The sequence below is a fragment of the Balaenoptera musculus genome, chromosome 3 (assembly GCF_009873245.2).
Source record: "Balaenoptera musculus isolate JJ_BM4_2016_0621 chromosome 3, mBalMus1.pri.v3, whole genome shotgun sequence".
Taxonomy (NCBI): domain Eukaryota; kingdom Metazoa; phylum Chordata; class Mammalia; order Artiodactyla; family Balaenopteridae; genus Balaenoptera; species Balaenoptera musculus.
This window is the reverse complement of record NC_045787.1, coordinates 124,626,215-124,641,483: the sequence shown is the minus strand read 5'-3', so window position 1 is coordinate 124,641,483 and position 15,269 is coordinate 124,626,215. Positions and strand designations below refer to the sequence as shown.

General features: G+C 45.1%; 1 protein-coding gene and 1 long non-coding RNA gene across 6 annotated transcripts in view; one reads left to right on the top strand and one right to left on the bottom strand.

The window, feature by feature from the left end:
• Positions 1 to 15,269, top strand: part of LOC118893360 — a 130,464-nt gene that overhangs the window by 51,492 nt on the left and 63,703 nt on the right. The window contains exons 3-4 of the long non-coding RNA XR_005019459.1: positions 5,959 to 6,096; positions 14,850 to 15,001. This is a non-coding gene — a long non-coding RNA (uncharacterized LOC118893360). The remainder of the gene's footprint in view (positions 1 to 5,958; positions 6,097 to 14,849; positions 15,002 to 15,269) is intronic.
• AFAP1L1 (actin filament associated protein 1 like 1) overlaps positions 1 to 15,269 on the bottom strand; it is a 72,244-nt gene that overhangs the window by 49,220 nt on the left and 7,755 nt on the right. For 2 of the 5 annotated variants that reach the window (XM_036848831.1, XM_036848832.1), the window contains exon 2: positions 10,858 to 10,977. The exons of the other annotated variants lie outside the window; for them this stretch is intronic. The gene's annotated coding sequence lies outside the window, so the exon portion shown is untranslated. The remainder of the gene's footprint in view (positions 1 to 10,857; positions 10,978 to 15,269) is intronic. 5 annotated transcript variants of the gene reach the window in all.

Below are 15,269 nucleotides of genomic sequence, written 5' to 3'. Positions count from 1 at the left end.
GGAAACACAAACCTCTCTGGCACCAACAGACACACCAAAAGTTAGTTAACTGTATTCCAAAATATGTCCTGATTTACTCTAATTATGTGCCCGTCTGGCCACTTGGGGGAATTAGAAAATGAGTAAGATATTGTTCCAGTGGCATCCTCTCTCTCTCTCTCTCTCTCTCTCTCTCTCTCTCTCTCTCTCTCTCGTAATTACTCACCAGGGAGGCTGTGGAAAATGCTATTAAGGAAGGCACCAGAGGGTAACCATGGGAGCTTTCTTGTGGCCTGCAGCCATGGTTCATGTTTGAGAATCCACGACACTGCCCTGCTATCATTTAGGAGTGTCAAGGCTATAGGATGCAGTGGCCGTTTATCTCTCTAACCAGTGGTTCTGAAACTTTCTGGCCTCAGGATTCCTTTATACTTTTAACAATTATTGAAGACCCCCAAAGAGCTTTTGTTTTGTGTGGGTTATATCTATCAGTATTGAGTTTATTAACACTTAAAACTGAGAAAAACTTAAAACACAAATGTATATAGTCACACATCCCATTAACCTTCAGAGCTACCACATCATCACACATCATATAACCTTTGGAAAACTCTACTGTGTACCCGTAAGACAATGAGAGTGAAGAGGGCATATAAGGTCTTAGTACCATATAAAAGTAGGTTTGACCTTGGGGACCGCTTGAAAACATCTTGGGGACCCCCCCCCCAGGCATCCCTATCCCCAGCCATACCTTTCTGAGAATTGCTATCCTTCAATAAATGACCTCAGATTGCTAAGCTTTTTGTATTCCTTAAGTCAGTCAGTCTGTCTGTCTGTCTGTCTTTCCCTCCCTCCCTCCCTACCTGCTTCCCTTCCTTTCTTTCTTTTTTTTTGGCTGTGAGGTTCCAAGGATTTCTTCTTGCTGCTATCAGCAAGTGCCTTGTGGGCAACATTCTGGCTTCTAAAAGCTCTCCTGCTTCTAAAGTAAGAACAATTAGTTTCTGAGTGAGTTCTCTGCATTTAAAAACATGAGTCTTAGTACCCAAGCTTTGTAACACCTTTTTTTGTTTTTGTTTTTCCTGGTCCTTGGTGGGATTCCTAACATGGGCCCTTGACTTCTAAGTGTTTTTCGTTTAACCGAGTTGCGATCACAAAAGTCCAAACAGAGCAAAGGAGGGAGCTGAGTAATCTGGGAGAAGCACATGGGGAGTGAGGAGCTGCCTGGTCCTAGTGGCACTGGTTTCTGCAGCCTGGGAACTGGCAGGCAGCAGGTGGCGGCAGGAGAGTTACATATTGATTCTAAAGTACAGTTGGCAGAGGGAGTGTGAGCCCTGGGAGAAAGCGCAGCTTGTAGCATTAATGGGCAAGAATCCTTCCTTGAGCTGAGCAGTTACCATTGTGCTGGGCAGTTAATGCACATTATCTCATTTAATTCTCACAAACCACATAAGTCTCTCTATGTTCTAAGTGGGAGGAAACGGAGGCTTAGAGAAGTGAGGTCACCCAGCCAGTAAGCTGTAAGGCCAGGCTCTCTGACTTCAAAGCTTGCACCCCTGTGCCTGAATCCTCCACCAGAGGACTTGGGCTCAGAGAAGGGGAGGCCAGGTGGGGCAGGGAGGAGGCGGGCGGTCCCTCAAAGCCTGCCTGCTGAGCTGGGTCATGACTTCACTGGGGCTCCTGACCTGGAGGTCCTCTCACTGGATGGATTAGAGACCCTTATTGTGGGACTGAAATCCTGCTCAGTGGGCCTTTCTCCACTGGGCCCATTGAACTTTAGAGCCCTAACTGTGTAGATCTCAGAGAAAAAAAACAAGTGACTCAAAGCTTATACCTGACTTACCAGCGGAATGTCATCCCAGGGACAAACTTATACATCATGGTTACAAGAAAGCTTCCAGCCAGCGCTCCACTCTTTATAAAGACAATACAGAACTCTCCAGCTAGCTTTCAGATGTGGTGAATACAGATGTGCCTTTGATGGCACCTTCGTCTTTAACACCAGAGAATTCAAACCACAGGGATTTAAACCATCACAGAATTTAATTTGGAGAGAAATCATATGCATATAATGATATAATGCTTATGACAAATGGTCATACCCTCTCCCAGGGGGTTTGCTAGAAGTGCAGATTCCTGGACCTCCTATCTGAGAGTCTGATTCAGTAGGCCCTGTACTGGGACCCAGGAATCTGCATTTTAATGAGTCCTCCAGGTGATTCCAAGGTTCAACCTCTGAAAAATACTCCACCAGAAAACAAACTAGAGGGCATGTCTGTGAACATAAAGAATGTGGGAAGACCTCCCTCATTCCTTAAAAAATTATCATTAGCTATCCCCTTCTGAAATAACTGAGAGTCAAGGTGGGAATAAGAGCCCCTACAGAAGATTGCAACTAGCTGGAATGTGGAGTCTTGCTTAGAAGAGCACAGTGATTAGGGCTTTGGGGTGAGACCTCTGTGAACTGGAATTCTTGTGCTGCCACTTCCGAGTTATACAAAGATGGGCACGTTAGAGAACTCTGAGCTGTGGTTTTCTCATCTGTAAAGTGAGAATAGGATCCCAGTCTCCTAGGCTGGGAGAACTAGGTTAGGTCATGCTTGCAAAGCACTTTGTTTGGTGCTGTGCCTGGAGCCAGCACTCATCAACGAGGCCGTATTATTGTTGTTGTTGCTGCTTCCTAATATTCCCCAGAACTATGCAAACTCCGCAGTATTGACCAGATAGTATTTAGCGACAGATCTGCTATAATTGTTGTAACAGGCTTTACAAGGTCATGTCTTAATCTGTGTTTCAATCATAGTAGATGCCCAACAAGCATCTATTTGTTGAACACAATATTTTGATGACCTAGTCCAACCCTCTAATTTTAAAGATGTGGAAAGTGAGGGTTCAAGAGGCTATTTGACTTAGCGACGGTCACACAACTAATTGAAAATGAGTATCTAGTGTTAAATTTACCCTAGGCTTGATGCTTAGATAAGTCACAGAAGAGTGGCTGAGAGCACAGGCTGTGCACAATCTGGGTCCCCCTCCCAGCTCTGCCATTTTCCGCTGTGGGGAGATATCTTAACTTTCCTTAGCATCCAGTTCTTCATCTGTAAACAGTGGGGGTAAAACAGTAGCTGCTGCACATGGTCACTGGAGAGATGAAGTAAAAAGATACATATGGTGCTCAGTGCACTCAACGGTGTTCCCTTCATTTGTATGTAATCCCCCAGCAGATTCAGGTGCGGTGCTAGGCACAAGGGAGGGGGGGTTCCTGGGGCAAGAGGACATTGTGGGACTCTGTAAGCCCCACCACGTGGACTGTTCACAGCCCTGGGCCTGACACTGAGCGCAGGTGGTTATGGCGGTCAGCGGTGGTAGGGCCCTCTTCCTCAGAGTGCTCCCATCCCTGGGGCCCCCTCCATGCCACGTGGAGGGACAGCATCTTTCAGTTGGAGGGGCAATAATGCAACCCAGAATCCTGTCCCTGCCGTCCCCAGTCAGGAGAAATCTCCTTCACCAATTCCTACCCCACCCCCCTCCCACCTTTGCTCCTGGTCCAGGTCATCTCTGCTCTCTGCGGGCAGATAAGGGCATCAGGACAGGGCTGCCTGTTATGACTAGATTTTATTTAGAACCATGAATACATTTCACGGATCTTGTTTGGTTTAGTTGAGCCTTAGGGAGGTACAGTGAATTCCAGTGAGGAAAAACCAGGAAGAAATGGTCTAATCATTGTTTATAAGTCTTCACTCTTTTACCAAGTGGGATAGACAGGCACAGAAACCTAAGAGGGGTGATAGTTGTTCTCTGGGATGCAAAAAAGTTTGCCAAATAAAATTAGAAACCTACTTAAAAATATATCTAAGATTAGACCACTCTGTGCATATTGTTCCTGGTGAATACCCAGCTAAGACTAAGATCAGTTTTCTCTCTGCTCCTCCACCCTCCCCACCTAAGTGAAATCAACATGAGGTGGTAGAGAGCAGAAATTTAAGCCACAGACGAAAAGCACTGCCACTTGTTCTCAGGATCGCATCCCTGGTGCAGCCTAAGTGAAACCTTTAATCAAAAGGCCTTCATCACAGCCAGTATGGGTTCTAGTGCAAGGAAGGTCAGATTTATTTAGAGATCTCAAAGGTAATAAGTCTAATTTCCATGACAAAAGTCAAGTGAATAATTCATCTTCAGCAAACCACAGGAATAATAAACCCTGTTTGGGCTCCTACCAAGCTAGCCGGTGGGCACTTTGACTTGTGATCTCATTCCTGGGCACCTTTTAGTCTCTGGAGTTCACAAAAATTTTTGGAAACAGCTTGCAAGTTACAATTTCATTAAATGCAAAGCAGTAGGAGGAAACCAATTTCTCTTTTCCCCATTTCACTACTTGACAAGCCTCTTTAGGACAAAGATAACTCATCCTTCTTTGTTATCAAAGTCAGAGAAAATGCAACCAGCATGATTTAAAAATGGAAATAGGAAGAGTTGTCAGAAAGTGGTTTTATGAAGGATATGCAATTTTTCTTTTGGTTCACTCAGATTTCCTTTCTCATTTCCCAACCGCAAAATAACCCAGTTTCCATCTCATAAGGGCTCCTTACTTGGAGAAAGAACCAGTGCATTACTTTAAATTTTTTTGATCATGATTTTAGAGTTGACTTTTAGTATACTGTTTAAACAAGCTAGCACATTAATGAGGTATGACCTGTTATAGCACTGGGGCGGTAACTCACCTTGGAAAGGAAAGCAGTATACTTAGTAGGTGTGGTCTCAATAGTTGGGTAGGAGGAAGGAAGGAAAGAGGAGCCTTTTCTGTGGCTTCCAACCCTGCAGGCCCTTCCAGACAGACCTCCCTCCAGGCTGCTTTATGCTATGTTCCTCAGCCTCTTAACCCCAGGTCTTTGCATATGCTGTTCCCTCTTCCTGTCAGAATTCCCTTCTCCTGCTAACCAGTAATGGCCCCCTTCAGTCCTCTACTCACTCACGACTTCCTCACGGAAACCTTCCCTGTCCTCTTGACCACATACATTCCCTCTATTTTATGCTGACATAGCATCACTCTCCCTGTGGTACTTATCATGGTGAAATGTTATACTTTTCACTGGTCCTCCGGATCCCTGGATGCAAAACCCATGGATGCAGGACCCATGGGACTGACTGTGAGGGACTTGAGCATCCAAGGATTTTGGTAGCTGCGAGGGTCCTGGAACCAGTTCCCTGCAGATACCAAAGGATGGCTGTATTTAAATATGTATTTCTCTGATTAACGTCAGTTTCCCCCACTTGAGCCTTAACTCCTTGAGGGTAGGAATAGTGCCAGCGTTTTCTGGTGCCTGACACAGAATAAGTGCTTAAGTATTTGTGGAATGAGTTAATTCTTGAAGCAAAGTTTTCCTAAGACTTGATAAAGTCTAACAGCTAGTTAATGTGATTTTAAAACCATGTCTGTCCTCATGGTGACTCAGGATAGTAAGAAGATGCTCAAAAAAAAAACCAAAACACAGGTAACAAAAAGCCCCAGGGCACAAAAGGGAGCAGAAGCCCAATTTCTCACGTGGCTAAGCTCCTCAAACCCTATTTGGTTGAACTTGTATCCCTTGTGTGAATATGGCTGCCAGTTGGTTTACTGATGGGTATTTTGTAATTGGTGGATTTTAACCCTAACAAATAAATAATAATAATTAACAATATATGAACTACTTGAGTTCAAGTCTTGTTCCCCATTTTCTAGCTGTGCACCTTTGGGACACTTATATAACTGCCCGATGCACATCATTGGTGACCTATGAGCATTCTACCTCAGCAGTGGGAATGGGTCCTAGTACATGAGAATGTGCCTTAAACAGTGTCTGGCACATAGTAAGTACTCAATAAATATTAGCTATTTACATTACTCTTCCTTTACTATTATATGTCATACCTTGCTTTAAGAGATTTACATGTGTTATTTACATAATTTAATTATTAATGAAATCCATAATTTAATTCTTACAGGTGTGGGAACTGAGGAATGCAGAATGGGAAGAATACTGAGGCTACTTGGGGATGCCTCTCCCAGTGCTCCTTCAGGATGCTGCTTCCATCTATGTTAAGCCCTGGGTTAACTCTGCAGAGAGGCCCCCAGTCACACAGGTGAGGCTGGTGGGATTGCCCCTTCACTTCGTGGGTACAGAAATCTCTCCTTCCCCTGCCCACAGTCTCTTCCAAGTTACTGCGGATCTACCCATCTGGGGCCATGGAGATGTCTCTCTTCCTTCCTCTGAATTTACAAGCACTTCTCTGAGTCCAAATGAAGGCCAAACAGTGGGCAGGACGTTGGAGGGGACCTCACTGGTTGGACTAGCATTGTTGATCACTAAAACAGACACTTCCTGTTGTCCCAGAGCATACAGGGAAGACCATGGTTCATGTGCGCTGGAAAAGAATGAAAAAGGAGCAGCAAAGAAACCCAGCTGCAAAGCCACTGCCTTGTGCTGACTGCTTTCCAGGAGTTAAATATAGCTCCAGTGTGAGGGAGGCAGAGGGGGTGGCGAGGTCACCTTGAAAGGCTTTTGTGTGTGTTAATTACAGCTTATGCAGGAAACTGAATATCCTTCATGCTGAAGAAAATAGTACAGTTTGACTCCCTGGGAGAGAAACCCAAAAGCCTGAGGGAAGTGGTAAAGAAGAGTGGAAGATTTGGGATTTGGTAGGAGAGTATCTGGTTTGGGTTCTGACTCCTACTTGCTAGTGTGGAATCTGGGGTAAGTCAGTCAGCCCCTCTGAGCATCATTTTCCTCTTCTGTTAAGAAGGGATTTAGAATCCCCATGTGCAGGTTTGTGGGAGGGGAAGCGGGGAATGGTGGGGTAAGAGTTTGTAAAACCGTAGGGATTTTTACTGGGGATGGACACTTTCCTCTGTAGCACAATTCTCTAATGTACTCGTTTCAGGAAGACAGGGAGGCAAGAGGTCAGGGAGGTTGCAGGTCAGTGGGGAAGCAGGTTGTGGGGATGTTTTGGGGTGACTCACTTCCTGGGAGTCAGGCCAGGGTGACAGGCTCAGGGAAACACCCTGCATCTTAATGGCCTTTTGAGCAGCAGCTCTGCCCAGGTCTTGTCATCCACCAGGACAGCTCTCGTTCTGGACACCTTGTTTCTCAGCCCTGGGCGGCCAGGGAAGCGGTAGCTCCCTCTCATCAGGACATTTCCAGACAGGAGGGGGTGGGGCAAGCCACCGACTTCCGAGGAAATAACTTTTGGCTGTGGGACTGGGCTCTCCCAGAATTGTTCCTTTGTGTGCAGATTCCTCCCTGTTTAGCTCACAAAGGAAATGGTTCCAGGAGGAAGTGGAAAACTGTGACACACACATGCTCACGCCTCACACACAAGACGGCAGCTGTTTCCATTTGCGGCAGTCCCTATCATCTCCTTCACTAAAAGGAGTGGCCTGGGATACCCAGCGATAAAGGCAGGTAGTACTTTTGAGCTCTGAAGTGATGTTCCAGATGTTATGCTAAGCGTTTTGCATGGACTACCTCATTTAATTCTCATAATGGCCCTGTGAGGTAGTTGCTGTTCTTCACCCTCTGTTTTACACATGAACCAAATGAGGCTCAGAGAGGCACAGTTGTTTGTCTAAAGGCACATGGCAAGCAGAACCAAGATTCAAACCTAGACCTAAGTCTAAGGCCTAAACTTCCAGTTTCTGCATCATAATTCCTTCTTGCTGCCTTCTTCTAACAGAGGTTCCCTACCTCCAAAGCTTGATGGAACCAGCAGTGAGTCCCTCACGACCATTCCCCACTGGTGTCCATTCATAGGATGGGTGCCTGGTCTGAGGCCTAAATGGGGCTGGGCTTTCTGCTTCTGAGAAGTTTGAGTTTGAGGACCCATCTCACCAATAGCCTGGGACAGACATTGAAGATGTTTGCCTAGGGGTTTGTGAATAATGCACATAATAATAAAGATATCCAAGGATGGCAGTGAACATTTATTGAACACTTCTTACAATCTGGGCTCTGGGCCTAACACTTTTATTTCTTTTTATAAATTAGGACTTCATGTGGACAAAACTTGGGTTAATCCTAATCCTTGCTTCATGAGACACTCATCATTGGTCCATGCATGCTCCACTTTTATTTAGTTATTTATTTATGTAATCAGTTATTTTTGCTAATGTAGTAAGTACCCACAAATCTACCATTCAAAGCAAAAGCCTGAATCCAGATGATATCATACATCTAACTATGATCCCATGCTTCTGCTTCCCCCTCCAACCTAACTGCCATCCTGAATGCTGTATTCAACACATCCTTGCTTTCCCTTGTAGATTACAACTAGATATACCCATACAAAATTTTAGTTGTTTTAAACTTTATTAAAAGGGCATAATGCTATAGGTAATCTTTTGTGACTTTTTTCTTTACCATGATACTGCTAAGGTTTATCCATATCATTGCCTGTCATTGTGTTCATTCACTGTGCTGTATGATACTCCACTGCGGGAAGATTCTCCATGCCTAACACTCTGTGCCTATTACATTATTTAATCTTTGTAACAACCCCATGTGGTAGGAGCTCTTCTTATCACAGTTTTACTGACAAGAAACTGAGCCCTAGAGAGGCTAAGGAACTTGCTGTAGGTCATAGGTGCCAGGTTTGCATCTTTCTGGCCCCCACTGTATGCTGTGTTTTGGTGTAGAGGAGAAAACACAGGAACTAGAGCCAAAAGCCCCGGGCTCAAGGTCCAACTCCACACTTACTGGCTGTGTGGCCTTGGGCAAGTTGCCTCATGCCTCTGAGCCTCAATTTCCTCAGCATTAAAGTGGGGTGATGGTAACTGCCCTATCTACCTCTCAGGCCTGTTGTGAGACTCAAATCTTACAATGTCTGTGAAAAGTGACAGCACTCTGTAAACTGAAGTTTTGTAAATTGGTACATTGTGATTAATGATCTATGTGCCATCTGCTCCCCTCCCCACCAGTCAAACAAAAATAACCTGTGTAGGATTCAAGAGATGAGAGTGAATAGCATCCCTATTCAGAAAGGCAAGGATTAGGTTGACAATCAGCCCACAGAAATCTTAGTGTGATTAAAGAATCAGAAAATCGTCAGTAGAGGCCTCAGGCTGCACTAATGGGAACAGAGTATGTATTTATCTTTGTTCTGTTTAGTGGAGTTTAAAAAATATTATCTTTCCTTTTTTTGTTTTTTTTACTATTTCTTACCTATTTTCAGTATATGAGGCCCTACCCCAATACTCTTTGCTTGTGGTGTTTCCTCTGCATGGCTTGTTCTTCAACCACTATCCCCTATTAGCTGTGTGACCCTGGGCAAGTTACTTCACTTCTCTGTGTCACCTCATCTGAATAATGGGGATAATAACAATACCTACACCTTACAGGGCTGCCATGAGGGTCCAGTGAGGTGTTATATGGACTGTTTAGAACAGTTCCTGACACATACAGAATTGACTATTATTATTATTTAAAATCTCCCCTACTCCCCCGAGAGAGCCCACTTATTTTTTGACAATTGGTTTAGAGGCCACTTCCTCCAGGAGGCCCATCCTGCCTTCCTGCACAGGTAAGGTCACCCTGTTATAGCCTCCAGAGCAGACAATTTGTTCAGCGTCCTCCATTAAAGTGTGAACAGTGAGAGTAGAGATGATGCCTGATTTAATATCTGCCACTGCTGCCCAGTGCCCAGTACCGTAATGGGCACATAGCAGGTGTACTGCAGAGGGATTAACTAACAGCCCGAATTCAGAGGAACAACCACAGACGAAGGAGGGGGCTATTAATCCTGTTTATGACAACCATCTCCAAGAGCAGAAGGGCTCATGGGGATGGGGGAAGAGGGAAGGTGGGGCAGACTTGTTCTCTGGGGCTCTGGAGGGCAGTCCTGGAACAGTGGTGGCCGCTTAAGACCACATTATTAGGTTCACTGTATATAGGAACTCTCCAGAAGTCTGAACTAAGAAGAGAGCCAGGTGGGCTGAGCCCAGGTGGACAGAGCCTTGGCAGGAATGTGGGGTGTGTTAGTCGGTGGGTAACTGTGACACTGGGTGACTGGGGTGGGAAACATGCAGAATAACACCTGGGATTTGTCCTCCCTAGCCCAGTGACCCCAGGCAGGTGACGTCAGTTTTCTCATCTGTGAAGCAGAGGTAAGGAGAGCACTCATGTCAGACGGTTGTGGTGAGCAGAAAGGGAGATAATGTATGAAAAGTGTTAAGTTCTGTGCCAAGCACATATGAAACTTTCTGCAAAGGTTGGTTATTACTATTAATGTTGTTGCTGTTGCTAGTAATCACAGGGGATTCAAGCATTACCCAGAGGTTAATCTAGACATTCTAGATGGGAGGCTAAATGTTAGGCTCAGAATGGCCACCCTGACTGCTGCCCAGGTGGAACGTCCACCCTCTTCCCTCTCTTCCTTCCTTCGCCTTGCCTGCAAAAGCCTTCCAGTGGTAACCTTGGATTATGTTCTGGGCCAGGCCCCTGCGAATGCAGCCCACAGAGAGTCCAGCCACCCCGGGCAGGCTTTGGGAGATGCCTAGGGTGATTCCTGCCTCCAGGGCTGGGGGTGGGATCAAGAAAATGATGGTTGAAAGTCCTGGGAAAGAATGTCTTGAGTCTTAAAGAACCCCAGACAGATGTCTCCTCTGCTCTCCCATTAGATCAACAATCCTATACACTTAACTCTATTTGAAAATGGACAGAGTGTGAAGTTTTATGTTTCCCTGTTCTTAAACATGAAGGTGAGTTAATCTTACACAATTTGCTGCTCACCTGCAGTATTTGCTGTAGTTCCTAACTGGTCTCCTCTGTTCAGTCTCTCCCTTTCTACTCTGATGTGAGCTTTAATTGCCCCCAAATGGCAACACATAGCATAACCCCCTCCTGCTTGTACCTTGTCAATAGCTCCCCAGGGCCCAGACACCAGTTTCCTTTGTGACTTAGATGATGAAAGATCTTCACATGCTGCCTGTACTCCCTGTGGTTTATCGTCATTCCCTCTGTAATTCCATCCCTTCCCAGGATGGGCAGGCAAGAAGTGAAAGGGAAAGCATCAGAGAGAGAACTTGGAATCCATTCTGATTTTTTAAGAAAGGCGATCATTTATAGACCTGTAGTTCAAGCATTAACTTTTTTTTTTTTAATTGTATGCTTCCTGCATGCTGAGTGCTTTTCTTGCACAAATCCAATTATCCCCCATAGTAGACAGGAGGTTGTTATCTCCATTTTTAGTTGAAGAAACTGAGACTAGGGATTAAGTGGAAGGAGTAGAGCTGGGATTCAAACCCTGGCAACCTGACACTGCAGCCAGTGTGCTCAGCTCCCACATTATGCTGCCTCTATTATTAGTTACCAATCACACTCTCAGTTATGGACCTGGAGGATAAGGCCCTACTTGAGGCTCCATTTTACCTCTACCTGCTTCTCTGGGCTGTAAGCATGCTGACCGTTTTGTGCCCATGGCTTCTGTGCCTCTCTTCTTTCTACTCTGCCATTTTCTCCACCTGGAATGCTGTTCCCCCAGTGTTTCTGAGGTTCCTGGCTAGAAGGTGTTCCTTGAGTCTTCTGGGCCTTTATTTATTCTCTTTGATGGACACTGGCCAGAAATGACCTCATGTCACAGAAATTGGTGACAGAGTCTTAGTTTCTCTGCCTCACTAGGAGATTTGGGGGTGCAGGGACCCTACGCTTCCCCTCTGCTACTCCTTAGAGCTACAGCTGATTGCTGGCTGGAGGTGAGGAAATGCGACTGGTCCCTCCAGCTTCCCAGCACACTCCTAGATCAGTTTTCTTCTTGGTTCAAGTAAAGCTAAAATAAAATCCCCCTTGGTTTCATATCAGCTGGATCTGCTCTTTGCAAACCCTTCAACAAGAATGGGCAGGAAGAATAAATATTTATTCTATCTGACTCCATCTTCAAAAGAAAGCCTTAGTATAAATTATCATAATTTCTCCGTTCTAAGATTTCACTGATTTAAAGATATCTTATCTACTAAATAATAGCTTTTTGAAAAAAAAATCAGAAAAATGAACAGATTAATATATCAAATTTAAGATATGTTCTGATTTAGAAAATATGTCTTGGTATCAATGAAATATTTTTAAAAATATGGTCCAATTCAATTTTGATTTTTTTTCTTTTGATTCTGGTGGTCTCAGAAAGAAGGCTCCAAGCCTTGACTAAATCACTGTGAAGCATGGGCAGGTGTCAGCCATGTCCCAGCCCTGAACCCCTGGGGGTTGCTGGGTCAACAAGGGCATGGCAGACCAATCATATACCAATGGCAGCCCTGAGGCCCCCAAGGCCAGTGGACAGGTTTTCTCCCCAGCAGAACTATGTCCATGCTCTGCTGACACCTCATGACCACATTAGTGGTTCTGGGGAAAGCTGACTAGGAGTCCATCATGTGATCTTGGGCAAGACACTGTCGCTTGAGCCTCAGTTTCCCCAGTTGTAAAGTGAGAGGCATAAGATTAGATAGGCGGTTTTCAAATGTTCTTCAGATGGAGCTTTGGGATCTGAGAGGCTTCTTTAGGGGCTGCCTTGGGAGTAGGAAGATGGAATGGACTGTACTCAGTATTTTCATTCCCACTTCCCCCAGAGCAAATCTTTGCTTAAGATTTTGTTTGCAAAAAGTAGTTTGAAAAGCACTGGTAAATGGCATTCTGGGGTCTTTCCAACATTAGTCTTGAATATATACTCTTGTATGATCTAAGGACAGTGCTTCATTCCTCAGCCTGGACACACCCTCAGAATCCTTCTCACCAGTGCTCCAGGCAGACACTCCCGGACTCACTGCAGTTTAATCCAGGGGTTGGCAAGCTTTTTGTGTAAAGGACCAGATAGTAGCTATTTTAGGCTTTTCAGGCCACATGTGGGCGGGGCCTCTGTTGCAAATACTCAATCTGCTCTTATAGCAAGAAAGCAGCCATAGACAATACATAATGAATGCCCATGACTGTGTGCCAATAACACTTTATTTAAAAAAAGACGTGGTGGACTGGATTTGGTCTGCCAGCTGAGGTGTGCTGATACCTGTGCTATAATAAATACTTCAGCCTGACAGGTGAAGAAATTGAAGCCCAAGGAGGGGATTCAAGGAACTGGATTTGGTTGGAACCCCCGTCCCCCGGACAGCGAGCATGCTTCCACCACTCCACACTGCTCACTTAGCCATGACCCTTACCCTGATGTGGATTGCGGGCATCTGAGATTACATGGTTGAGGGAATGGTGCCTGGAAAAGACACGTGCCCCACTTCTCCCTCTCAGGATATCAGTTTTCTCCTAGGTTCTTAGAGGGCTATAAAAAGCCCCTGAGCTTGCCTCCTGTGGGACGTGCTGTCGGTAAATTCCCCAGAGCTGGAATGACTGCAATGTGGTGCCACGTTCTGCCCCCTCTGCAGCCTGACAGCTGTGCAGGGAGAAGAATCAGGCCTGGCAGGCTCTGCCTCTCCACCCCCACTTGGGGTGTGGCTGGGATTCCCCGAGTGGAATTTTAGATGGAGGACAAACCCTGCCTGGGCCCTCCTGGGGCAGGCTCTTTGCCAGTTCCAGGAGGATGAGTGTTTCTTGAATTCTAAACACCAAAACTCCAAGGGCCACAGTGGGAAGAGTGTAAAGGGTAAGAAACAAAAATCTCACACTAGCTGCCTGGCCATACCATTCATTGATGGAGGGCGTCTATCCTGGAATTGTTTAGATCCCCTTTCCCTCCCATGCTTCCCACCTTGAAATCTTTACCTAGTAAGTCCTTGTGGCTTATCTGGCAAGTCCTTCACATAATTGACCTGGGAATGCCCCTCTCCACTGGAGAAGCAGTGGAGAGCAATGGTAAAGAATTTATGTTTGGAGGTGGGCAGGGCTGGGTAAATAAATTGACCTTTCTAAGCCTCAGTTTCTTCATCTGTAAAATGGGGATATTTTTAAAAATACATATACAACACATTTTAAAGTAGGTGCTGAAAATAAATTACAGTAAATAAACTTAAAATGCATCGGATGGCAAAGTCATGATGAACATTCCCATCGAATTCTGTTGGGAGGTGGTGGCGGTGAGACTGCAGGGCTCAGGGAAGATAAATATCACAAATGTATCCAAAGCTTCAAATTACCTATGCATTCACACACTGACATGGGCCACAAACATGCCTTCACAAGAACTGTACTTATTAGTCTACCACAGAACCAGATTTTGCCATAAACTACAAAATTTTTAATACAAAGTTGTATTTACATCTTTATAATTGATATACATGCCCTAGCCGTGATTTTAGAAAATAAAAGCTGCACTCTGTACAGACACTGTCCACTCACAACTGCTGGCAACATTTTTGGATGGAATTTCTCCCGCAGTAAAATTAATGGCATATTTTATGTACATGAAAGGCAAACTGCATCAACTTCATGATTGTTGAGAGAATTAAATGGCTCAATGTACATATGTAAACTGCCTGACTCATGGTGAGCTCTCAGTTGGCTATTATTAAACATCTTCTATGTGCTAGACACTGGAAATGAGATGTAGAGACAGTCTCAGAGCACAGGTTTCACATACACACAGAGGAGGCATTTAAGTTAGTACAATACAATCTTCTAAAAGCTGAGACTGAGGAGGGTGGTGCTAACCCAAAGTCAGTGGGAAGGTTGAGGGAGGATGTGGCAGGTAGTTTTCATGGAGGTGATGCTGAGTGGTCTCTTTCAGGGAGAGGGAATAGCAGAGTCATCTTTTTGAACCTCAGTTTTTACATCCAATGGGGAGAATGTCTCAGCTGACCCCTTCACAAGGCTTTTGCCAGAGTTAAGAAGAGAAACTCAAGGCTGAAAGGGTTCCAGAGAAAGGATTTTAGTGGTCAATTCTGTTTGAATATCCCTGCTATTACACAGGTTCCTTCTGACCCAGAGTGACCCCCCTGTGGACGACTGCCGAGTGAGAGCATGTATGATTACCAGAGGTTGCCCAAGCTCCAAAGGAAGCACTCCATGATCAACAACCCTGACACTACGTGGAAATGGACACGACTGATGAATGTGAAAAGGTTTCTAGAACTTAAAAAGCTTTATAAAAATGTATGTACTTATATTGCAGAAGTGAGTGCCTGAGCCAGCACTAGGACGTGGGATTTCTGCTTCTGTGTCCAGATCCATTTCCCAGCTGGCCCTGTGTGCTGGCACATTTATTGGAGGTTTGTCTTCTCAGGCTAGAGTTCACAGACCCTGGGAGTCCATGGCAGAGGGCAGGGTGGGGTTAGGGAAGAAGCCCTGAGAAAAATACAGTGTGTCTCTGGAAGTCCACTGCACAAAGAT